The sequence below is a fragment of the Nycticebus coucang genome, chromosome 1 (genome assembly GCF_027406575.1).
Source record: "Nycticebus coucang isolate mNycCou1 chromosome 1, mNycCou1.pri, whole genome shotgun sequence".
Taxonomy (NCBI): Eukaryota; Metazoa; Chordata; class Mammalia; order Primates; family Lorisidae; genus Nycticebus; species Nycticebus coucang.
This window is the reverse complement of record NC_069780.1, coordinates 124,211,502-124,237,284: the sequence shown is the minus strand read 5'-3', so window position 1 is coordinate 124,237,284 and position 25,783 is coordinate 124,211,502. Positions and strand designations below refer to the sequence as shown.

Here is a 25,783-nt window from a genome sequence, read left to right as displayed (position 1 = left end):
TAAGAATTTCTGTGCCACAGAAGACATGTGCACAGGGGTCCAGTTTGTATAAGGTCATACTATAAAATGAAGTGAATCAATTAAAATTAAAAACACTACTTAATACAACCGTGAATTCTTGGTCCTCATCTTACTTGACCAGTCATGGCTGAGCACTGCCGAGCACTGCCTACTCTGTAAAATATCTCTTTACCTGGTTTACAATATACTTTTTCCCTGGTTTCCTCCTTCCTTCTCTGGCTATTCCTTCTTATCAGGGTCTTCCTCTTTCTCTTTAATTCTTAATTTTAGAATTTGCTCCCTTTGTGATTTCAGACAGTTTCCTGGCTTTGAATGTCATCCACAGACTTATGAGTCACCCTCTCCATCTCCAGTTAGATACATGTCATAAAACTCTAGTTCTACACTTACAAATTCACTTGGATAACAAATGGCAATCTCAGATTTAACATGTCTAAATTTCTGATCATTCTTCAAACCTTTCCCTTGTTATCACTCTCACCTCAGTTAGTGTCAGTTCCATTCTTCCAGTTGCTCAGTACAAAGCCTCAGAAGCATATGTGACTCATTCCTTTCTCTCCTACCCACACCCTCTCTGCCAGCATTTCCTGATGGCTCTACCTTTAAAATACACCCAGGATGTGACCACATCTCACCCCTGTACTTCTAACACCAAATTCAATCTGTAATCCTCTTTTGCCTTGGTGACTGCAATAACCTCTTAACTGGTTTCTTGGCTCTTACTCTTGACCCTTTCAGTATTTTCTGAACATGTCATCAAGAGTGAATTTGTTAGAACATGTCAGATTATGTTACTCCTTGGTAAAATTCTCAGTGTAAGGACGGCATTCCCAATTACAGCAGGACATTGGTCCGGACTGTGCTCATGCACTGGGCTTCAACAGAATGAGCCAAACCAAATGGAGTCACTCGTGTGAAACACGACATAATCAGACCAAAACTTTAAAGAACAAAGAGATGTTCACACAGACCAGATTTTTGTCTTTTATTTCTTTTTCTCTTAAAAGAAAAAAAAAAAAGTTACAGCAAAATAAAAAGTCCTCTCTGCTCTAACTCTTATAAGAAAGTAACCTTATTCCTGCCTTACCATACCCACTGTTCTGACATTTCCTATTGGGATTGGAGACTAACCAAGCACATTTACAATGGTGACAGACCGACATTGATGCCTGCAGTTTTGGTCAACCTCTCTCTGTCTTGAGAGGTTGACCAACAGGAAACAATTGTTTACGTTTAGCCTAAAGCTGCCTTCTTACATATTTTAAGTTTGGTGTAAAGGCTTCTTTGTACATAGGAAACTGCAGCCTGACTACATGCCTGGACAGCCTATAACCTACTCTTATATTAGTCACCAACGTTTGGCCAGTCACAGGTGGCTAACTGGGCAAATCACATTCAAACAAGGCAAACGCCAAGCAATAATCGACCCATCTGTTTCTATAACTCACTTCCATTTGCTGGGTGTCACTTTCCTTTTTCTGTCCATATATCCTGCCCAGCCACAAGGCAGCACTGTAGTCTCTGTAAACGTCTTCTGGTTCTGAGGGCTGCCCAACTGGCAAATCGTTCTTCACTCAATTAAACTCTGATAAATATAACTTGTCTAAAGTTTTCCTTTTAACAACTTCTGGATGGCATTCATTCCTTCTTTTCCTTTTTCTCCTTCCATCCCTCTGACTAATCTAACTATTCTTTCTGATATTATTTGCTATCAGAAACAGATTTACTGAAGTTACTCATAACAGTTTCAGATACTTCTAACTTTTAAGAAACTGCATCAGCACTAAAATATATCAAGAAAATGAAAACATTAATAAGTGTGTTGTATACTCTTCCACAAAAATATTCTGTCAATTTTAAGAAATATCATTTTAATGCCCCCCCCTCAGTGATTAATAAAAAGAATTAAAAGCATACTCTTCCTGTTTTAGGGGGTCTCTCAGATCCCACTTCAGGAACAAAGCATTAATTTCTCAATCTGAGAGTGTTGGAGAGCTCATAAATGAACTCCTCCCTACTAATTCTCCTGCTCAAGAGAGCCACCTCATCAATATCCAGAGACTGGCTGATGCTGGGGCACAAAAGTGTGAAACCTTGCCTCAGCGCCAGACAACTTGGAAAAACCATTCTCATGATACTATCTGAGAGCTCTTTTAAAACTTCATCACTTTGAACCTCTCCATCTTCCCAGACCCTCTTCCCTCTAAGTGTTCTTACTGCAAATAAATCTCCATTTCAGACTCTGGTACCTGGGAAATCACATGTGCGGTTAGGTCATCTCCAATACTTAGGGTAATGAGAATCTCTGTTATTCAAGGTTAGTAAAATATGCTGCCCCAAAATATGCCACTTTGGCATAAAGATTATTTTGAGCTAAAGGTGCTTGAAAAACAGTAGATGTAAAGGAAATAGTCTGACCTCCTCTTCCTGGTGAAAGAAAACATTCTTATAAGAGACAGAATAGAGGCTGAAAAATATCTGTACAGACATTTTCCATTAAATTACTTTTCTCTTCCTTATCCTCCCTACATTTTACTTTTCTAAAATTGTCGCTCTTTGTTTAACCTACTATATAGGCATTTGAGTTTTGCCACTTTGGGGGGCCTTCGTTTTCTTGGGATTTCCAGATTCGTGTAAAATAAAATCTCTATGCTTTTCTCCTGTTAATCTGCCCTTAGTCAACTTAGTTCTCAGGCCCAGCCAAAAACTCTAGTGCAGTAGAGATAATGCTTTGCCTTCACTATTTAAGTGGCTCAATTTCAATCCTGGTAGAGATCACCCCTGAATACTTTTTATTTTGATTTTACTCTTACTGCAACATTTAAATGGAAGTTCTTAGGATGGGGTATTACAACCAGAAGAGTTTTATCATATTAACGTATTCTTGATCTTTTCTTTAAAAATCTGACATATGGGGGGGGAGAGACAAGATGGCGGACTGAAGCCAGCTTTCAACAGAGGCTCCCGTCCAGAAGGAGAGTTAAGGGACAGGAATTTAGTAAGTATCCTGGTGGACTTGAGCCACACCAAGAGAGAAGGCTGAAGAACGCACATCAACACCGCCGAGGCAAGCTGTGATCACAAGGACGCAACCAAAGGTACAAAATACACCACCAAGCAGACGGGAGTCCCCCTCCCCCATGAGACCGGCTCAAGAGCACCACAATTAAACAAACGGGCAGAAATTAAAGGCCCTCCCACTACACTCCACGGGAGAGACCTTCTAAAAACTGGACCTACCTCCCCTACTGGGGTGCTGTGGCGTTCTCCTGCCGGGCATAAAACTGTATAAAACTTTAAAAATCCTTTGCCGGCAACCCTGAATCCCCAACACTCCCCTCCTGCCCACTGAGGTCTGGAGGCCTGTCCCCCAGGAGTTCGGATTCTTGAGTGATTTCTCAAGGGGAGTGGACAGTCCCCGAGTTGCGACTGGTCAGCACTGACTCTGAGGCACGTGAGTGTGGAGAGGGCACCCGGCTAAGGGGGAGTCACGCCTCGGCGGCACTTCCGTGTGGTGCGGTGCAGCAGCCCTCCCCGTGCATCAATACAGCCAGACATAAAACTGAATGAAACTCTAGCTTCCCCCCCACTCTCACTTGGGGTCTGGGGGCCTGAACCCCAGGAGTTTGGATCCTTGGGTGATTTCTCCAGGGGAGCGCACAGTGCCCGAGCCGCGACTGGTCAGCGCTGACTCTGAGACATGCGAGCGAGGAGAGGGCACTCTGCTGAGGGGAGTCAAGCCTTGGCGGCACTTCCCTGTGGTGCAGGGCAGCAGCCCTCCCCGGGCAACAATACGGCTGGGCATAAAACTCTAGCTTCCCCGCTGAGCACCCAGCACTCCCCCTCACTCTCACTCGGGGTCTGGAGGCCTGTCCCCCAGGAGTTCGGATCCTTGGGTGATTTCTCGAGGGGAGTGCATAGTGCCCAAGCTGCAACAGGTCAGCGCTGACTCAGATATGGAGGAGCAGGCACTCTGCTGAGGGGGAGTCAAGCCTTGGCAGCACTTCCCTGCAGTGCGGTGCAGCAGCCCTCCCCGGGCAACAATACGGCTGGGCATAAAACTGAATAAAACTCTAGCTTCCCCACTGAGTGCCCAGCACTTCCCCCCACTCTCACTCGGGGTCTGGAGGCCTATCCCCCAGGAGTTCGGATCCTTGGGTGATTTCTCGAGAGGAGTGCACAGTACCCGAGCTGCGTCAGGTCAGCGCTGACTCTGAGACAACTGAGCGAGGAGAGGGCACTCTGCTGAGGGGGAATCAAGCCTTGGCGGCACATCCCTGCGGTGCGGTGCAGCAGCCCTCACCGGGCAACAATATGGCCGGGCATAAAACTGAATGAAACTCTAGCTTCCCCCCCACTCCCACTCAGGGTCTGGGGCCTGTCCCCCAAGAGTTCAGATTCTTGGGGGATCTCTCGATGGGTGTGGACCCAGCATAAACTGCGGACCCAACATAAAGTGCTGACTCTGGGGCACGACACAGAGGAGAAAAGGGTCAGCTGAGTGCCCACACCAGAGCGGCAGTTCCCTGGAGGCAGATCAACAGCCGTTTTTTCTTGAAGGGCGGAACGGCTCACTCCTGCATATTCTGAGGCCACACCCCCTGTCTCCCTGGGCAACCAGAGGAGGCCACCGGTGAGCTGGGTATTTCCTGACATTGCTCACAAACCTGGGAAGCTTCCAGGGCGGGGCCAACCCAGAGAGGTGATCGGACGCAAACGTCCAGCAGCAAAGAGGACACAAACCCCCAGCAGCAAAGACGTTTGAACTCGGAACAGCCCGCCTTCTGTAGGCAATTTTGGCAGGAACAGAGACAGAACCCCGCAAAGTTGTCTGTTCTACTCTATTCTGTTAGCAGCATCCATCAGGGACGGGGCTAAGCCTGAGGGAACACCTCCTTCCCATCACCTGCATCAAGCACTCAAAGATGTCAGGCCCCATCTCCTCCTGCTAGATAGTGGCAGACTGCGGGGGCCTGGCAGACTTCATTGCGATTCAGACAGGTGCAAACCCCTGGAGTGTCTGTTCACTGCGGGCAACTGGGTTAGCCATCTGCAGAGTTACCAGTGACTGGGTCTGATGGAGGAGCAAAGTGGGGAAGGAGACCTCAACCTTCGCAGACTGCTCTGTTTGCTGGGTGGCTCCTCCTGACTCCACGCTGCACTGGGGTGAGCCGTATCAGAGGAGTCACCAGGCCCCTGTGATCCAGTTCCCAGAGACCTCTTGAACTCTCCCACCCGAGACAGGTGCCAATTGAGACAGTTGATTTGGACCTTTTCAACTGGGCTAATAGACTGAGGACTTTTCAGGCGGTGCCCTGGGTGTGCGGTTGTAGGAAGGTTTGATTCTCCTTTTCCAACTGGTGCCAGAGGTGGGCGGGCGGGGTGACTTAATTGTTGATTTTTCCACACAGCTGAGACTTCAAGCCAGAGTAGACGTTGCAATAGGATCAAACAGAAACCAGCTGAAAACAAGACAGAACCACTTAGCCCCACCACACAAGACAGGGCCCCAGTTTCTCAGGCCACAACACTGTACGGGCCCTTGATAAAACCCCAGGGGAAAAATCAAAGGGAGTAAAATAACCATGGGGCGGAATCAGTGGAAAAACTCTGGTAACATGAATAACCGGAATAGATCAACCCCCCCAAGAAAAGATATGGCAGATGTGATTGAAGATCCCATTCATAAAAAACTGGCTGAGATGTCAGAAATTGAATTCAGAATTTGGATTGCAGACAAGATTAATAAAATGGAATTAGGAATTTGAGGAGAAATTCAAAAGTTGTCTCAAGAATTTAACAAATTTAAAGACAAAACCACCAAAGACTTAGACACACTGAAGCAAGAATTTACAGCCCTCAAAGATATGAAAAATACAGTAGAATCCCTCAACAGAATGGAGCAAGCAGAAGAAAGGATTTCTGACATTGAAGATAAAGTCTTCGAACGCTCCCAATCTCTCAAAGAGGAAGAGAAATAGAGAGCAAAAACGGATCACTCACTCAGAGAACTCTCAGATAATTCGAAAAAAAGCAATATAAGAATTATTGGGATTTCTGAGAATCATGAAGTGGCCTCGATGGGCACAGAGGCCCTTCTGCATGAAATTATGAAAGAAAATTTTCCAGACATGCCTAGAGAACCTGAAATTCAGATAGCAGACAGCTTCAGAACCCCAGCACGATTCAACCCCAATACGTCATCCCCCAGAGATATCATAATTAGCTTCACTAAAGTTAACATGAAAGAGAAGATTCTCAAAGCAGCCCGGCGAAAGAAAACTATTACGTACAAAGGAAAGAATATTAGAATAACTGCAGATCTCTCTGCTGAAACTTTTCAAGCCAGAAGAGGATGGTCATCAACTTTTAATCTCCTAAAGCAAAATAACTTTCAACCCAGGATCTTGTATCCAGCTAAACTGAGTTTCATCTATGATGGAGAAATTAAATACTTCAATGACATTCATATGTTGAAAAAATTTGCCATAAGTAAACCAGCTCTTCAGGATATTCTCAGACCTATCCTCCACAATGACCAACCCAATCTTATACCACAAAAGTAAACTCACTCAGAAACTTCGGATCAAACTCCAACTTCCACACTGGCGAAAGGATTAAAAATGTCCATTGGACCTTTGAAAAAGCCGATACCCAAAATTCCACCAGACTTATCAATACTCTCCATCAATGTGAATGGCTTAAACTGTCCTCTTAAGAGGCATAGGTTAGCTGACTGGATACAAAAACTCAAGCCAGATATTTGTTGCATACAAGAGTCACATCTTAACTTAAAAGACAAATACAGACTCAGGGTGAAAGGATGGTCATCCATATTTCAGGCAAACGGTAATCAGAAAAAAAGCAGGTGTTGCAATTTTATTTGCAGGTACAGTAGGCTTTAAACCATCAAAAGTAAGGAAGGACAAGAATGGTCACTTCATATTTGTTAAGGGTAATACTCAATATGATGAGATCTCAATTATTAATATCTATGCACCCAACCAGAATGCACCTCAATTTATAAGAGAAACTCTAACAGACATGAGTAACTTGATTTCCTCCAGCTCCATAATCGTCAGAGATTTCAACACTCCTTTGGCAGTGTTGGATCAATCCTCCAGAAAGAAGCTGAGCAAAGAAATCTTAGATTTAAACCTAACCATCCAATATTTAGATTTAGCAGACATCTACAGAACATTTCATCCCAACAAAACTGAATACACATACTTCTCATCAGCCCATGGAACTTACTCCAAAATTGACCACATTTTAGGTCACAAGTCTAACTTCAGTAAATTTAAAGGAATAGAAATTATTCCTTGCATCTTCTTGGACCATCATGGAATAAAACTTGAATTGAGTAACAACAGGAATCTGCATACTCATACAAAAACATGGAAGTTAAATAACCTTATGCTGAATGATAGCTGGGTCAGAGATGAGATTAAGAAAGAAATCACCAATTTTTTGGAACAAAACGACAATGAAGACACAAACTATCAGAACCTCTGGGACACCGAAAAGGCAGTTCTAAGAGGGAAATTTATAGCACTGCAAGCCTTCCTCAAGAGAACGGAAAGAGAGGAAGTTAACAACTTAATGGGACATCTCAAGCAACTGGAAAAGGAAGAACACTCCAACCCCAAACCCAGTAGAAGAAAAGAAATAACCAAAATTAGAGCAGAATTAAATGAAATTGAAAACAAAAGAATTATACAATAGATCAATAAATCAAAAAGCTGGTTTTTTGAAAAGGTCAATAAAATAGATAAACCTCTGGCCAACCTAATCAGAAAAAAAAGAGTAAAATCTCTAATCTCATCAATCAGAAACAACAAAGACGAAATAACAACAGACTCATCAGAAATCCAAAAAATCCTTAATGAATATTACAAGAAACTTTATTCTCAGAAATATGAAAATCTGAAGGAAATTGACCGATACTTGGAAGCACGCCACCTTCCAAGACTTAACCAGAATCAAGTGGAAATGTTGAACCGTCCCATATCAAGTTCAGAAATAGCATCAACTATACAAAACCTCCCTAAAAAGAAAAGCCCGGGACCAGATGGTTTCACGTCAGAATTCTACCAAACCTTTAAAGAGGAATTAGTACCTATATTACTCAACCTGTTCCAAAATGTAGAAAAAGAAGGAAGACTACCCAACACGTTCTATGAAGCAAACATCACACTGATCCTCAAACCAGGAAAAGACCCAACAAGAAAAGAAAATTATAGACCGATATCACTAATGAATATAGATGCAAAAATATTCAACAAGATGCTAACAAACAGAATCCAGCAACACATCAAACAAATTATACATCATGACCAAGTTGGTTTTATCCCAGGGTCTCAAGGCTGGTTCGATATACGTAAATCTATAAATGTAATTCAGCACATAAACAAATTAAAAAACAAAGACCAGATGATTCTCTCAATTGATGCAGAAAAAGATTTTGATAATATCCAGCATCCCTTCATGATCAGAACACTCAAGAAAATTGGTCTAGAAGGGACTTTTCTTAAACTGATAGAGGCCATCTACAGCAAACCCACAGCCAATATCATATTGAATGGAGTTAAATTGGAATCATTTCCACTCAGATCAGGAACCAGACAAGGCTGCCCATTGTCTCCATTGCTTTTAAACATTGTAATGGAAGTTTTAGCCACTGCAATTAGGGAAGAAAAGGCAATCACGGGTATCCATATAGGGTCAGAAGAGATCAAACTTTCGCTCTTCGCAGATGATATGATTGTGTATCTGGAAAACAGTAGGGACTCTACTACAAAACTCCTAGAAGTGATCAAGGAATACAGCAGCGTCTCAGGTTACAAAATCAACATCCATAAATCGGTAGCCTTTATATACACCAACAACAGTCAAGTTGAAAAAGCAGTTAAGGACTCTATCCCATTCACAGTAGTGCCAAAGAAGATAAAATATTTGGGAATTTACCTAACAAAATACGTGAAAGATCTCCATAAAGAGAACTATGAAACTCTAAGAAAAGAAATAGCTGAAAATGTTAACAAATGAAAAAACATACCATGCTCATGGCTGGGAAAAATCAACATTATCAAAATGTCCATACTACCCAAAGCAATATATAATTTCAACGCACTCCCTATTAAAGCTCCACTGTCATATTTTAAAGATCTTGAAAAAACAATACTTTGCTTTATGTGGAATCAGAAAAAACCTCGAATAGCCAAGACATTACTCAGAAATAAAAACAAAACAGGAGGAATCACACTACCAGACCTCAGACTTTACTACAAATCGATAGTGATCAAAACAGCATGGTATTGGCACAAAAACAGAGAAGTAGATATCTGGAACAGAATAGAGAACCAAGAGATGAATCCAGCTACTTACCGCTATTTGATTTTTGACAAGCCAATTAAAAACATTCAGTGGGGAAAAGATTCCCTATTTAACAAATGGTGCTGGGTGAACTGGCTGGCAACCTGCAGAAGACTGAAGTTGGACCCACACCTTTCACCATTAACTAAGATAGACTCTCATTGGATTAAAGATTTAAACTTAAGACATGAAACTATAAAAATACTAGAGGAGAATGCAGGGAAAACCCTTGAAGAAATTGGTCTGGGTGAGTATTTCATAAGGAGAACCCCCCGGGCAATTGAAGCAGCTTCAAAAATACACTACTGGGACTTGATCAAAATAAAAAGCTTCTGCACAGCTAAGAACACTGTAAGTAAAGCAAACAAACAGCCCTCAGAATGGGAGAAGATATTTGCAGGGTAGACCTCTGACAAAGGTTTAATAACCAGAATCCACAGAGAACTCAAACGCATTGGCGAGAAAAGAACAAGGGATCCCATCGCAGGCTGGGCAAAGGATTTGAAGAGAAACTTCTCTGAAGAAGACAGGCGCACGGCCTTCAGACATATGAAAAAATGCTCATCATCTTTAATCATCAGAGAAATGCAAATCAAAACTACTTTGAGATATCATCTAACTCCAGTGAGACTAGCCTATATCACAAAATCTCAAGACCAGAGATGTTGGCATGGATGCGGAGAAAAGGGAACACTTCTACACTGCTGCTGGGAATGCAAATTAATACATTCCTTTTGGAAAGATATATGGAGAACACTCAGAGATCTAAAAATAGATCTGCCATTCAATCCTGTAATTCCTCTGCTGGGCATATACCCAGAAGACCAAAAATCACAACATAACAAAGATATTTGTACCAGAATGTTTATTGCAGCCCAATTCATAATTGCTAACTCATGGAAAAAGCCCAAGTGCCCATCGATCCACGAATGGATTAATAAATTGTGGTATATGTACACCATGGAATACCATGCAGCCTTAAAGAAAGATGGAGACTTTACCTCTTTCATGTTTACATGGATGGAGCTGGAACATATTCTTCTTAGTAAAGTATCTCAAGAATGGAAGAAAAAGTACCCAATGTACTCAGCCCTACTATGAAACTAATTTGGGGCTCTCACATGAAAGCTATAACCCAGTTACAACCTAAGAATAGGGGGAAATGGGAAAGGGAGGGGAGAGGGGGTGGTGGGTAGAGGGAGGGGGATCGGAGGGATCATACCTGTGGTGCATCTTACAGGGGTATTTGCGAAACTTGGTAAATGTAGAATGTAAATGTTTTGGCACAGTAACTGAGATAACGCCGGAAAGGTTATGTTAACCATTGTGATAAAAATGTGTCAAATGGTCTATGAAGCGAGTGTATGATGCTCCATGATCATATCAATGTATACAGTTATGATTTAATAAAAAAAAATGGAAAAAAAATGACATATGATATGAAAAAATGCAAGGTAATGCCTGCCCAACAGTGAGGTTATGTGACATTTAGAATCATACATGTTATTCAATAGCTGCTTGTAGAATTGAACTGAACTAGAAAAGAGCTAATAGGTTTGTATTCAGCTAAATCGATTAAGATGTACTCTTTCTCTTTACTAAATTGATTTTCATTATCTGCATAAGAATGTTAGCCAAATGATATTGAGATATTTAATTATATTTAACTGTATTCACACACATGGGCACCCAACTGGCTTGCCTGAATATAAAGGATTCTTGAACCATGGAACAATCTCACTTTTAAGACAGAGGTTATTAGACCGAATTTGTAAAAATCCAGGTAATACACACTTTTAAAAAGGTGAATTTAAAATAAAATAATAATGCGGCTCGGCACCTGTAGCTCAGCGGCTAGGGCACCAGCCACGTACACCAGAGTTGGAGGGTTTGAATCCAGCCCAGGCCTGCCAAACAACAATGACAACTGTAACCAAAAAGTAAAAATAGCCGAGTGTTGTGGTGGGTGTAGTCCCAGCTACTTGGGAGTCTGAGGCAAGGGAATCACATAAGCCCAAGACTTTGAGGTTGCTGTGAGCTGTGATGCCACGGCACTCTACCCAGGGTGACAGCTGTCTCAAAAATAAATAAATAACAATGAAGCATAGAAAATAATATAATGTATATATGTATACATATACTAAAGCAATTCTACTTAAAGAAAATCATGTAAGTATCAAAGCAATTGGAATTTTGGATAAAAATCCACACATGATTTTGAGATAAGTGATTATCAACCAAGAAATTAGAACATTATCATAACCACAGTGCCAGCATTTATTAAAAATAGCAACATTTAAAAAACTACAGCATAAATTAAAGAGAGCAATAAATTATATTTTTTATTGTTGTAACACCAACACCTAAGATATGCCCAGACACAGTTTGAAAAAAGAAAATACCACAGAAAAGTACTGGAACTCTACTTTCCAAAGCAGTAACACTAGCTATAAGTGGCTACATAAATTGATATTAAAATTAAATAAAATTAAATTATAAATTCAGTTATTCAGTCACACTAGCCACATCTTAAGTGCCCAAAAGGTTTAGGCTTCCATATTATACACATCAAACATAGACTATTTCAGTCATCCCCAAAAGTTCTACTGGACAATGCTCTTCTAGAATATAAATTAAGTTTTTAACATAAAAGAAAAAGAGTTTGAGGTAGTCACTGAGGATAAAACTGTTCTTCATTGTTTTCTAATATGATTTTCTTAACTGCATTCATGTATTCATTATGTAAGTTAAAATTACTTTTTTTAGAGAGAGAGAGACAGAGTCTCACTTTATCACCCTTGCAGAGTGCGGTGACGTCACAACTCACAGCAACCTCCAACTCTTGGGCTTAGGGAACTCTCTTGCCTCAGCCTCCTGAGTAGCTGGGACTACAGGCACCCACCACAACGCCTGGCTATTTTTTTGTTGCAGTTTGTCCAGGGCCAGGTTCAAACCTGCCACCCTCGGTATATGGGGCCAGCGCCCTACTCACTGAGCTATAGGCGCCACCCATTAAAATTTCTTTTCAAAAGAACTTTCCCACTTTTCAGGGAACTTGTATCTTTAGTAAATGACTCTACAAATGCTAATTTCTTGGACATTCATGTTTACATAAACTTTGACTTAAATCATGATATATCACTACTAAATTGGTTTTGAAGAACATTGGGGCAAGTCAGCCCAGTTAAGCGTTTTACTAAAATGTCACACTGTTATTGGAAAATAGAGTAAAATGTGCTGTTGCCTGATACTCAGGTGTGATGGTCTAAGTTATGGTCTAAAAATACCTATGTGGTCTAAAAATACCCATGTGGAAGTCCTAACCCCCATCACCTCAGAATGTGACTGTATTTAGAGAAAAGGTCTTGAAAGATAAACAAGATAAAATGAGGTCATCGGGTAGGTCCTAATCCACTGGGACTGGTTCCCCGTAAAACAAGATTAGGACACAGACAGACACAGAGAGAAGACCAGGCATAAACACTGGCCAGTTACAGCCAAGGAAGAAACTGCAGAAGGAACTAAACCTGCTGCCACCTTGATCTCAAACTTCCAGCTTCCCAATGAGTGAGAAACTAGATTTCAGGTTTTGAAGCCACCATTGGTAGTATTTTACACCAGGCTGGGCACCTTTATCACCCCATGCTCCCTCTCAGACTTGCCTACCGACAGTAATTGGAAATGTCAATAATGCCAATGAAATTATTTAGAAAAAAAGTCACCAAATTATGGCATTCAAAAGTCAGAACTCATTTTATTTTTAAAATACTGCAAGACTCTCAAAATTTCGGAACATATCTCATGCCGAATAAGACGTAATGTTCTGGAGCCAGGAAAGCTTCCCTTTTTATAAATGTGCTTTTGTTGAGCTCTTTCAGCTGTGTTCAGAACAAACAGGACAGAGAATGGCACGGATTGATCCAGCATATTGTCAAGTCCACATCAATAACACAAACTTGGTCTGGCAGCAGAGAGGCTATGATTGTCCGTCAAGGAAAAAAAAAAGCTAATAATGTTATAATTGTATCGTAACTATTTTTAAAGATTTGAATACATCCTGCCGTTAAGATATTTGGTTTTCAGGCTGTAGACTCTTACTAGTTCACAGACAGAAGAACGTATCAATCAGACCTCAGAAACTCAGAGGTATGTTGAGTAAACCAGAGTTCTTGCTAAGGACACAACTATAGTTGCTGAAGTATTTATTTAACAAATACAAAAACTTTACAAAATCAATTGGCTTAATTTTCCTAAGAAATCACACTATTATTACCCCAATTTAAAAGCTGAGGACCCTATGTTAAGAGCTGTTGTATAATCTTCTCAATATGATGGAGCACAGACTCAATTTGAACCCAAGTTTCCTGCCTTTCCAGTCTGCGCGCTTACCACTGTGCTACCAGCTTACTTTGCAAATGGTTCTGTTAACAAGTGTTTTCCAGCATTGACGCACCCATGTGTAAGCATACACAGTGAAAAATGAACGATGTCAAGATTAATCAACACGGGTTCCAGTTAAACGTTTGCATGAAGGTAACATTTTATTTTATTTATTTATTTGGGGGGGGAGGGTTGTAGTTGTCTTTGTTGTTTGGCAGGCCCGGGCTAGATTCGAACCCTCCAGTTCCAGGGTATGTGGCTGGCACCTTAGCCGCTTGAGCTACAGGCGCTGAGCCAAAGGTAACATTTTAAAGTTGGCAAATGTACAGCCTTCAGAGATACATGTTCAAGTTATAACACAGGAAAACAAGCAAGGTAACACAGGAAAACAAGCAAGGAAGTGATTACCATAAAAACAAAGATAGCATTTTCTTTGCCAATTATGGCAAGCTGGGGAGAAAGGCTGTGTTCAGAAAGGGGAACCAGAAAAAATGAATCAGGGTAGAGCTCTTTTTTTTTTTTTTTTTTTTTAACCAAATGAGAGGTTACATGAATTTTCCCTTTAAACAATTCATTATGATATATGTTTATTTTATTCACTTTTCTGCTTGCACATAATCTTTCACACCACATCTTAATATATTTATATAGACATGCAAATACATCTTTTGTATTTGCTGGAAACAGCACAATATTGTATATCCCATCTGCAAGTGTTTATATAAAATACAGGGAGTATGGAGCATCCAAAAGAAATAAGTCAAACTTACATTCTGCACCATTACATATTCCCCTTAAACTGCATATGCCACAATGACCATAAGGTACGTCATTATCCAGATGGAAATGCTGTGAAAAATTTCAACTAGCCATTTATATTTCACAAATATTCATAAGAAAAATGTTTTCAATATTCATTGTCACATTTTAGTCTTTCAATACATTCAAGACATGCATACATGTTTATATACACACATACATACCTACAAGTGTACCTCATCAAGTATTAGGCCAAATAAAGGTTTTCTTATGTTAAATAAAATTACAAACCTGAACCCGTTCATATGGTTTAAAAACATTTAAAAAAGTCGTGTAGACTTTCCAGTTAGAAAATGTATGACCCAACATTTATTGGTTCATCTTTATTGAAGGCTTACTGTCACGTGCAGTAGTAACACAAGTGCACTATACCTTCATAAACTCCAGCCAGGAATAAGCACCGTTATCGTCCTCAGCTCACAGAATTCAGAGGTCAGTCATTTGCCCAAGTTACACCACTGGTATAAGTAGTTCATTGAATCTAGCATCTTGGTCCAAGAAGCCCTTGGTCCAAGGCATCAACAACAACTACACTGAAGAACAGTAAAACTGAACCTTCCCGTTAAGTTAAATATAACGTATGACCTAATGTATTTTAATATTTATACATTTCAATAAAGGGCACATTTATGTGGTTCCCATATATATTGTGCAAGAACTTCAATATAAGAATAGTGGCCAGAATAGAAAACGGGCAGAAAATTCAATAGTCATGAGAAAATGGCAAACTTTAGTACTTTTTCTGTTCTTATGTCACACATCATGACATAGAGGAAATTAAAGAAAAATATTTTTGCACATATAACTTCTAAAAGTAACTCTGTAAGAACTGAGTGTGTATGTATTTTAACCTGTACATTTGACTAATACATCATTTGAAAAAAGGATCTTGCCCCCACCCTAAAATAATGTTACATGCTATGTATGAACTAAAAGAATATGAACCACAAAAGAAAAAATCTAAAAAACACCTCAGAGGATTGTATTTATACTTAAAATTTAGCAACGTTACTAAAACAAAGTAAAGTCTGTCATGGTAACTGTAGACTATTCAAGCATACTCATTACTACATATAAAGATTAAATGAAATTAAGACATTAAATTTTTTGAATATTCAACAAAAAATTAATTTGTAAGGTGGAAAAAGACAGACCTATTAAATTTTCTTAAATGTAATGACTAATTTCTGAAAGCTAATCAGAGTTCATTGCTGCATGTCAAAAATAGCATTGAGTAATAATAAGTAATATAGTTCTTTAAATATTACTCTTAAAAGACATAACTATAAAATTTTCCTAAACAACTTACAACATGGTAATTCATATTGATATCCATTGTCATTGTTTATACACAAAAACTTGGGTTGAATTACTTCCCCATGTTGCTTAACTGCTGTACAAACACCAATTACTGTATTTTAGTTGAACCATTTTGAATGCCTCAAGACTTCATCTTCATCTGATGAACAGGGTCAGTAATCCCACAGTTCAAGCTTTATAAGTAGGTATCTTATTACCATTTTTATCAATGTTCAGTTTTAGTTAAGTATTTTAGTGATTTTTATGCATAAAACGTATAATCTGGAATAAGTCAGTCCTATTTTGCACTTCCCACAAGATATAGGAGAGTAGCACACACTCAAAAGAAGTTTAAATACATAAAGTAGACCCTCCATAATGGACCACCTCCCTATATTGACCACCTCCTTTTTATGGCCTAATTTTCATAGACCGTACATAGTCATCAATAGTAGGCCTAGTTCCTTATGTTTACCACCTCCACTTGTCAACCAGTTTGTTACAGCTTCTTGAGTGGTCAACTCACAGAGGTTCCACCATATTTTGAAATTAAAATGAAACTATACTTTGCATGTTAAGAGCACAGGTCTTTATTATTCGTTTTGAGAAAATGTGTCTTTAAACTGATCAAAATATACAAGTCTATTTGTTTTATGCCACTTAAATTGGAAACAAAAGGGAAGTTTATGTTTTATATCAAGGTAGATAAAACATGTCAGCAGTCTTCTTTCTAACTCACTCAAAGGGAGCAACTGGCTAGATGACCCCACGTAAAATGCTCTTACCAAGGTCATATATGTGAAACTGCCACGTGAAAGCAAAACCCACAACTTTGGTCTCCTCTCAAAGTGGATATAATTGACTTCTCCATCCTTGACACCACTTTCCTCCATTGGCTGCCACCATCCACATCCCTTGCTCTCTTGCCTGAGCATTTGTAAACTGTCATGTTTTATGGCTCGGGCATAGTAGGGTCCAACCCTGTGGCTACTTCTCAATCTCTACTACATCTTTTTGGGTCACCTCACCCAGCCTCATTTACAAGCTGCTTGCTGGTCACCATAACACTTAAATTCCCAGGAAAGAGGGAGCCATAACCCAAAGATAAAATAGGTAAGAAATGACTGATAAACTCTACTGGACCTGTGCTGAGAAGTTGAAAACTGAGAAAATGAACTTTGTTCAGAACATTCTGTTAACAAGCTTCAGTGTAGGTTGAAAAGGATCTGCCTCTGGAATCCACCAACAGGTAGTGTGTACAAAGTCAAGTACACTTCTCATTAAACAGACAGGAATCCGATGTCTAAAGTTATTGCACTGAGAGGATGGTGGGATATAGATAACTTTTTAAAGTTATGGAAACTAATATCATCAAGAGAAAGAGCAAAAGCAGGCGTAAGTGGGAATACCAAGAGCAACAGGGAAGGAGTGTGTGGCAGGGGCCTGCTGTCCCCTCCTAGGACTCTTAGCATCATTTGTTTTATTTTCAAAACAACACACATTGCTTTTTCCTCGTTAGTACAGTCGTGAGTATCCCTGCCTGTCAAACAACTCACACCATTATTATTACTTGAATATATACGAAGGGTGCCAAAATGTATAAATATTTTAAGAGATATTATCTGTGTATTACTTTTGAAGTTGACTTGAAGGTCCTGTTCTTGGTCAAGTATACCTAGATTTGCTATTTTACCTGCAATTCATATGGGAATGATCAATTTCTTGGGAATGATCAGTTTCACTTTCAATAAGATCTCTCAACAAAATGTGTATACTTTCAGTATTCCCAATACATAGGCAGATAATGTATATCCCTAAAAAAAGTTATTATTAAATCTGACTCAACATTTCTATCCTCTATCCTTGACCTTTTTTACAGTTAAAAAAAAAATCTTTTATCTTTTCAGTCTATCCCCTCTTTTCCCAATATACATTTAACTAAATTCACATTTGATTGTTTCATTTTTGTGAGTATAATTTTTGTTTTTTAACTATCATTAAGTAGTTTCAATTTGCTCTATCTTATATGTGCCCAAAGCTATTTTCTTAGAGTTAGTAATTGCTTTTGTTTTCATGTATTTAGTGAATTGTATGTACACCTCTATTTCAATTAGATCTCAGAATATATAGATGAACATATATAACCAATTAACCTCCTTACCACCAGTATTCATGTCTGCCTATAGAACAATCATTATTAGGCAATAAATTTGCAGTGATCTGTGTATCATATATGAAACCTATGTAATCACATAAAATATATTTTATGTTTACAGTTCTTGGTCTAAATTTGCCAACATTTCCCAGGATATTAGTTTTCTATTGCTATCATATCAAATTGTCATTAACTTAGCAACACACATTTATTTTGTCACAGTTCTCGTTCTATGGTTTTGAGGTTTGGCATTGTTCTCATTGTATTAAAATTAAGATTTCAGCAGGGCTGCATCCCCTTCTAGAAGCTAACTGGAAGATTGTGTTTCATCTTTTCCAGCTTCTAGAGGTTGCCTGCATTTCTTGGTTCTTAGCCCTGTTACATCTCTGTGACTATTCTTCCATAACAACATCTCTCTCTCTTCTGAACTCCCTGGGAAAGGTTCTTTGACTTAACACACATATGAGGAAGTTAGGTTTACCTAGCTAATACAGAATAGTCTTTCCTCAAAGGCCCCAAACCTTAATCATATACTGTAAAGTATCTTTTGCCAAAGGAAATAACATATTTCCAGTTCTCCTGGATTATGAAAGATGTATACATCTTTGAGAGACCATTTTTCTGCTTACTATACCCAGTATCCCTGATGCAATCTCATCCATAAAAAGGCTCAGCAACATTTGCTGTGTTGTATGATCTAAAAAATAGTATTTTATTTCCTGACTTACAGGTCTATAATATGTAATTAACTACTATGATATAGAAATTAAATGAGTATTCTAACAAATAGCATGGAGAGAAGTTCATTCTGAATAAACACTTATTAAGAATGAACATAAATAATAACTCAATTCAATAATGCTTCCATTTAGGATTTTTTCAAATAAAACCCTACTCTCCGGTAAACTGTATCTCCATTGCCTGACAAGGAAACAGCAAATTTATATAACATGGCCTTGACCACACAATTATTAGATTGCAACTTTCTGGGCCATCAAGAAGTGGTAGAATCTAAACTAGACTGGGAATCCAGGGATGTTGACTCCAAGTCCATTAAACATGTGCACACACACATACAACGTCTCACAAAACATTTTAGAAACTGCACAGAATCATACAGAATAGGAAGTTTTAAAAAGTCAAATGCAAGCTTATGAAGCAAAGTGAATTCAACAGCATGAACTGTAAAAGATAGTTACAATGACAGAACAGATTTTAGACTTGTCAATCTCAAAATATTCCTGTTAAATCAAGTCATATGTAATAAAGTATGTTCTTATTCTTGTAAGCCTTAGTGTTTTCTTGTTACCATGAACTAAATACAGAAATAGAATGGTCAGATCCTTCTTTGCTAAAATATGTCACCTTCCTTCTTTATTATATACATCACAATTATCGTTATTTTGACAAAAGCCTGTCATACTTGTAGTAAAGAATGAAACTCTGACTGTAAATCATCAAATTACAGGACACTGGGACTTATGGCTTAATGAAACTACCATTAATAAAATAAAGTTTAAAAATCAACAGCGTATAAGTGCTTCCTTTTGTGATGAATTCTACTTCTTCTTTAAAGAAATATCTCGTTTTTTTAGAACTGATTAGTCCAAATCAAATAGAGAAGATGAGAAAGAAAAAGGAATTCAAAGCGGGAATATAAACTCTTATAGCCCACTTCTCCGAGGCAACCATTTGAACAATTGGTGTTTGTGTGTGTCCATTTGGGAGCCCATGTGTGAGAATTTGGGATAAAGTGTATCATTCCATATATACTGTTTTGCAATTAGATTTTCCATTCTACAGCACATCATAGTCATCTCTACATATCAATTCATATGTATCTATCACATTGTTATTATTATTTTAGACAGAGTCTCAAGCTGTCGCCTTGGGTAGAGTGCTGTGGTGTCACAGGTCACAGCAACCTCAAACTCTTGGGCTTAAGCGATTCTCTTGCCTCAGTCTCCCAAGTAGCTGGAACTACAGGCGCCAACTACAATGCCTAGATATTTTTTTGGTTTCAGCTGGCCCAGGCTGGGTTTGAACCCTCTACCCTGGGTGTATGTGGCTAGTGCCCTACCCACTGAGCTACAGGCGCTGCCTATCACATTATTATTTTTTTTCTCTATCACATTATTTTTAATGGGTACAGGGTTAACTATTCATTGGTGGGTATAAGCCACTATAATTTAAACAATCCATGACTCTTAATTCTACTTTTTAAGAAATCTCCTTACTATAATAGTAAATATATGAAGATACACAGAACTAGATTGTCCAATAAAAATAGAGCCCATCCTATATCCAATCATTGAGTAACATGTTTTCTGAGTAAACCTGTATTGGTAACGGATACCAGGCTTTAACACAATGCAACACACCCAACTACATTTTTTTGGTATATGTCAATGGATTGATGAGAATGTCAAGCTTAGTGTTTCAACTTGAAGTCACCTAGGGTGCACCAAAATTGTGTCAGGAGCTTCTCAATGTGTTCAAGAACATCTGGGGCACTTCTGTCATTTAACTGACATGCACGGCAGACCACAAAATGCTGAATGTCAGCTTGCATTTTGTAGTTTTGAACAGGCAGCCTCTATTCCACCACTCTTGCTTTAATGAGGTTGACACAAGAATGCTGGAGGAAAAAGTTCTTACTCCCTGCATCCTGAATGAGTGTTTGAAGGCCAACTTTAGAACCTATTGTTACAAAGATCAATTAGGTATTTGAGGCTAAATTACGTTCTAAATATTATAATGAAGATCTGATGAATGATACATCTTGTCTTGGGATAAACCTCACTGAAATCCATTAATTGGTTTTATTTACATCCTTATGACTAAACTTTTGAAGAGTTATTTCAGTATAAACAAATCCAATACAACAAATAGATACAGGCTAGGGAATCTTGAGTATGATGAAAGCCATTACATTTTTAAAAATTTAAAAATATTAAAGGGGTACAAATTTGTTGTTATGTGGATACCTTTTATAATGTGTAAGTTGGAGCTTTTCATATGCCCATCGCCTGAATAGTGTTCATTGTACCTACTAGGTAAGTTTTTTACCCCTGTCTTCCTCCCCCCTCCCTTCTTTTTGATTTCCAATAACCTTTACGTCTACTTTAAAATACAAAACTACCCTCACTTTAGGTGCAGTGGCATCCTTCAGAAAGCTCCAAAAGGCAAAGATTTCACTCATTAAAAATAAATGAATGTAGTATTTATCAACATAATCCGATAAAAGTGAAAATGGCTATTTTAATGTAACTTATTTAGCTAAAAATAAATGCCAGACTAGCATTTTAAATAAACTAGCAAAATTAAATAAATTCTCAGTATTTAAGCAGGTTAATAAAAGACAGCAGCCAAAGATAAAAGAAATTTAGAATTAACAACAGTATGACTTAAGCAGCAATTAAATAATCCAGACTTCATGATTATTTTAGAATAGAAATGTGCATTTAAGGTCAGTTATGGGGGCGCAAACCTGTCATCCTAGCACTTTGGGAGGCTGAGGTAGGAAGACTGCTTGAGTTCAGGAGTTCAACACTAGCCTTGGCAATACAGTGAGACCCTGCCTCTACAAAAAAAATTGGAAAATCAGCCAGGTATGCTAGTGCACACCTGTATCCCCAGCTACCTGGGAGGCTGAGGCAGGAAGATTGCTTGAGTGCAGGAGTCTGAGTTCCCAGCGAGCTATGATGATGCCACTGCCATTGTGCCCAGGCAACAGAGTGACCCCTGTCTCAAAAATAAAATAAAGTAATAAAATAGATTGTGCATTTAAATAACATTAACATCTTTTTCTTAATTCTAATAATTTCAATGACTTCCCCGTAGGCACATATATGAACAATTATTTTTACCATCTCCTTCCTCTCACGTGGTACAACTGTTTCTGTGGACCACCTTGCAAGTATTTTCTGTGTCTACCTTGTATATCATTTGTTCTTCAAACTTGAGCCCATACCAGTTTTTATGTAATCACTCCTAAAGGCTCATATTGGTGCTGTTGTTCTTGGCACCAGAAGCCCTTTTAGATATAGTCTGTAATCCATCAGCTAAATGAGGCAAGGTCTCTCTTAGGCTCTCAGCAGAGTTTGATTTGGCATTCCGCTATACAATTCCAAGCTGTTGTTCTCCTGTTCATCAGTTGAAAATTAACTTTAAGATACATATACACGTTTTCCTTACTTTCATCTCATGTCCTCCAGATTCTCTGATCTGTGAATTTGAACAAATTCTTCAGATTTATTTAAAGAACAGAGTGTCTTTCCTTTGGGGAAAACAGTTGCTTTCCAACTAACTCTCTACTTTTTCATACAAAAGAATCAAAGAACGCTCAAGAAATTATCCTCAGAATAGTAACCAGGCACAAATGAACCCTTTTCTTCTATATTTCTTTCATGGTTGGCAGAGAAGTATTAGAATCAACAGCCAGGTAAAAAGGCCATTAGCTTAGATTTAGCACTGCCTCTAAATAAAGGAGACCAATCCTAACAGCAACCAGCCTGATGATGCATTAGGAACTGTATTCCTTTAAAGGCACAACATTTAGTTAATTTTAGAACCAGTAACACAGAAAGTAATTGAAGGCTAATGTTTGTAATATATTTCTAAAAGTAGGGCACACATTATGGATGACACCATACTGGTAAACATTATTGTTACAAATAATAATGATTTTTTACCACCTTCTATGAACTAAGTAGAATTTTCCTTCAGATCTGGGATTACAGAAAGTGACAGATTCTATTTTAGGAGGTTAGTCAAATTACCTACTTCTTTTTCTTCACCAATGCTGCTCAGATGCTATCAGTACGTTTTAGAGCTCACTCAATTAGTAGTAAATCATGAGAAAGTTTCAAATACAAATCAATCTCTAGCGAAAGCAATTCTTTCTCAGTACTTCTGGGTTTTTTTATTTTGAGGTATGAAGACTGGTAGTAAACTTTGAGAGCTGTAAAGCACGCTCCCCGAATAAACCATTTCCTGAGATGATTTAATCATCCATGAATTAATCATATATAGTCCTTTCCAGTCACACTTTCCAAAGTGAGCCTGGTGATCGTCTGTGCACAGGCTCCAAACCTCAGCTTCACATTCACCAGCTATGTGACCTTAGACAAGTCATTTTGCCCCCCACATGCCTCAGTTTCCCTATCTGCAAAATAAGAGTAATAAAAGAACCAGTGCAGAGGGGTGGTGTGAGACGATTTATGTAAAATGCTGCACCCAGTACTTGATACCCAGTGAGCACTTTGCAAGAGTTATATTACCATATATTCTTCCAATAAGCCTCCACAAAGCATCCATCTCATGTATGGCAGGTGCGAAAGATACACAAAGCCTAAAAGATATGATCACAACAGATATATAATGTGGTTAGGGAGATGTGATTAAAGAATGAAAAAAGTACACGTACACCTTCAAAAAACAAAAGATCACAAATCATTCTCAAGTGAGTGGTAGAGAGAAGCAGGATTAGTCAAGGAAGGTTTCATGGAATAAGTGAATCCAGTCTACAAAAAAAAAAAAAAGTCACATAAAAGAAAAATTAATGATCTGGGAAGAGGAATGATGGTGCTTAAGTCATTTTGATAAGGAAAAATAGAGCCCTCACAAAATTGAAAGGGATGTTTGATAAAAGAGATCCAACAGAAACAGACGGGTCATTTGTAGTAATGTTAGATAAGCTGCAATTATAAAAAAATGACTGAACTGTTCCTATATAAATGAGCAATAACAAAAATCACTATAGTTTCCTGAAGAGGAAAGTCATTTGTCAAAAAGTGAGTTTTAGCGAGGTTATGCTAGCGACGGCAGGCTGCACACATCAGGCTGAGGAAACAACTGAACACACAGGGGGCGGATGAAGCCCTGAGAGCAAACACACTCTCGCAGAGGGAGTTATTAGAGGGAATAAAAGCGGAGTGCAAGGCCAACTTGATGGAAAGCCCACAATTAGGTACAGCTGTGCAAGAGAGAGACATAAAAAATACAGGAGGAGATGCGAGAAGGTGCAGTACATAGGAACATTAGGTCTCCAACGCACACAACAGTGAAGAAGTCGAGCAGAATGTGAATTAGCAGGGAGGAAGCCAGTCTGGGTTTGACAAGAGTTACTAAGAAGGTAGAAAATGAAATCAGAAAAGTAGCTTGATGCCAGATCCTGGAGAACTTTCTAAGATTCTTGCATTATCCTTTTGCCCACGGAGATCTCTGTATTAGAACAATGATTCTAGCCCACAGTCTAAAGGAAATAATAGGGACAGAGGAGGCTGAAGCCAGGGAAGTAATTCAGGGATCACCTGCACTACTCAGTGGGAGAGAAGAGACACAAGAATGAAGAAGGGAAGAACTCAACAGATACTTAAGGTGTAGAATCAATGTGGCCTAGTGACACAGAGGTCCCCCAGCTTTCTGGCCTTTACTATTAATCAATTATCCAGTTTGAGCAGAGAGAGGAGAGACTGCAAAGCATTTGTTTTGAAAATGCTGAGTGTGAAGGGCCTGTAGGGTGTCCAAGAAGGCAGGTACTAACTTGCATTTGGAATGTGGAAGAGAGCAGCGGTGACTATTTGCACGAAGAACGGTGAAGCTTTAGGTGACTCACACATGCATATTCTATTATCTCTTGTGCTAGCTCCCCAGATGAAGTCTTTCCTAGTCAGGTGCAGAGTGGTCTAAAGTAGTGTTCATCTTAACTATATTTGGTTTCTATATGATAGGTACATGCCATCTATTGTATTTCAAGTTAATTCAATTACCATGAGAAAAGTTATTTCCATGGCCACATAAAAAGTCAAGTTGAGGACCCTTCGTGGCCAGAAATGTTTTAGAAATATTAAAATGAGATAAAAGGTAAATTATTCATTTAAGATTCAGATTTTATTAAGCAGAAACATTTAATATTTTATCAGGACAAAATGATTCACAAAATTATTATTATGTGTAAAACTGAAAATATCTTTTTAAAACAATAACACTTGTTTACAAAGAAATCCATTGTTCTGATACATATTTGATTGTGATTTTAAAAAATTAAATTGGTTTATTTTTCTAGCAGTATGTTTTTCAAATAAAGATTCCTTATGAAATTTCACACAACCTAATAATCAGTTAAGTGGGCAAAATTCTATCACAAATTACTCAATTGCTTCGGTTTAGTTTCATGAGAATTCGTGATCCTTCATGTGAGCTGAGTGATTTTTACAGGGAAGAAAAAAGGAGATTTTGTGTTCACATTTTTGCCAAATAAATTTCCTTCCATGGTGTATAAAAAAGGAATAGGACTTAGTGTATAAGTGCTTACATTTCGTTTCTGAACTGAGTCTGGTGTTACATATTGAGGACACAATTTTCAACCTTAACTTAAACTCCCTCTGGCATGATTATGGTGAAGATGAACCTCTCCTAACAGAATTTTCCCCTTTACCCTTTCCTGTCCATGTATACGAGGCTTTCATTTTTTAAATTAATTGTTGGATTTTTTTGTTTGTTTCTCAAGCCAACTATTTTGTACTTCTTTGGTAGTGGTAAATTGATTCTTCTCAGTTTGTTAAACCTACAATGTCAATCTGTGTCAGCACCATTTCCCCTCCATCCAGGAGATGTCTTACCCACATGAAATAGGAAAGCTGTTAAGAGAGAAGGATTTTTTTGGGCGGCACCTGTGGCTCAAAGGAGGAGGACGCCAGCCCCCTATGCCGGAGGTGGCGGGTTCAAACC

At 38.7% G+C, this 25,783-nt stretch overlaps 1 protein-coding gene across 2 annotated transcripts in view; it reads right to left on the bottom strand.

Annotated features, from left to right (window-relative positions):
• Positions 1-25,783, bottom strand: part of EDIL3 (EGF like repeats and discoidin domains 3) — a 434,578-nt gene that overhangs the window by 336,625 nt on the left and 72,170 nt on the right. The window lies entirely within an intron of this gene.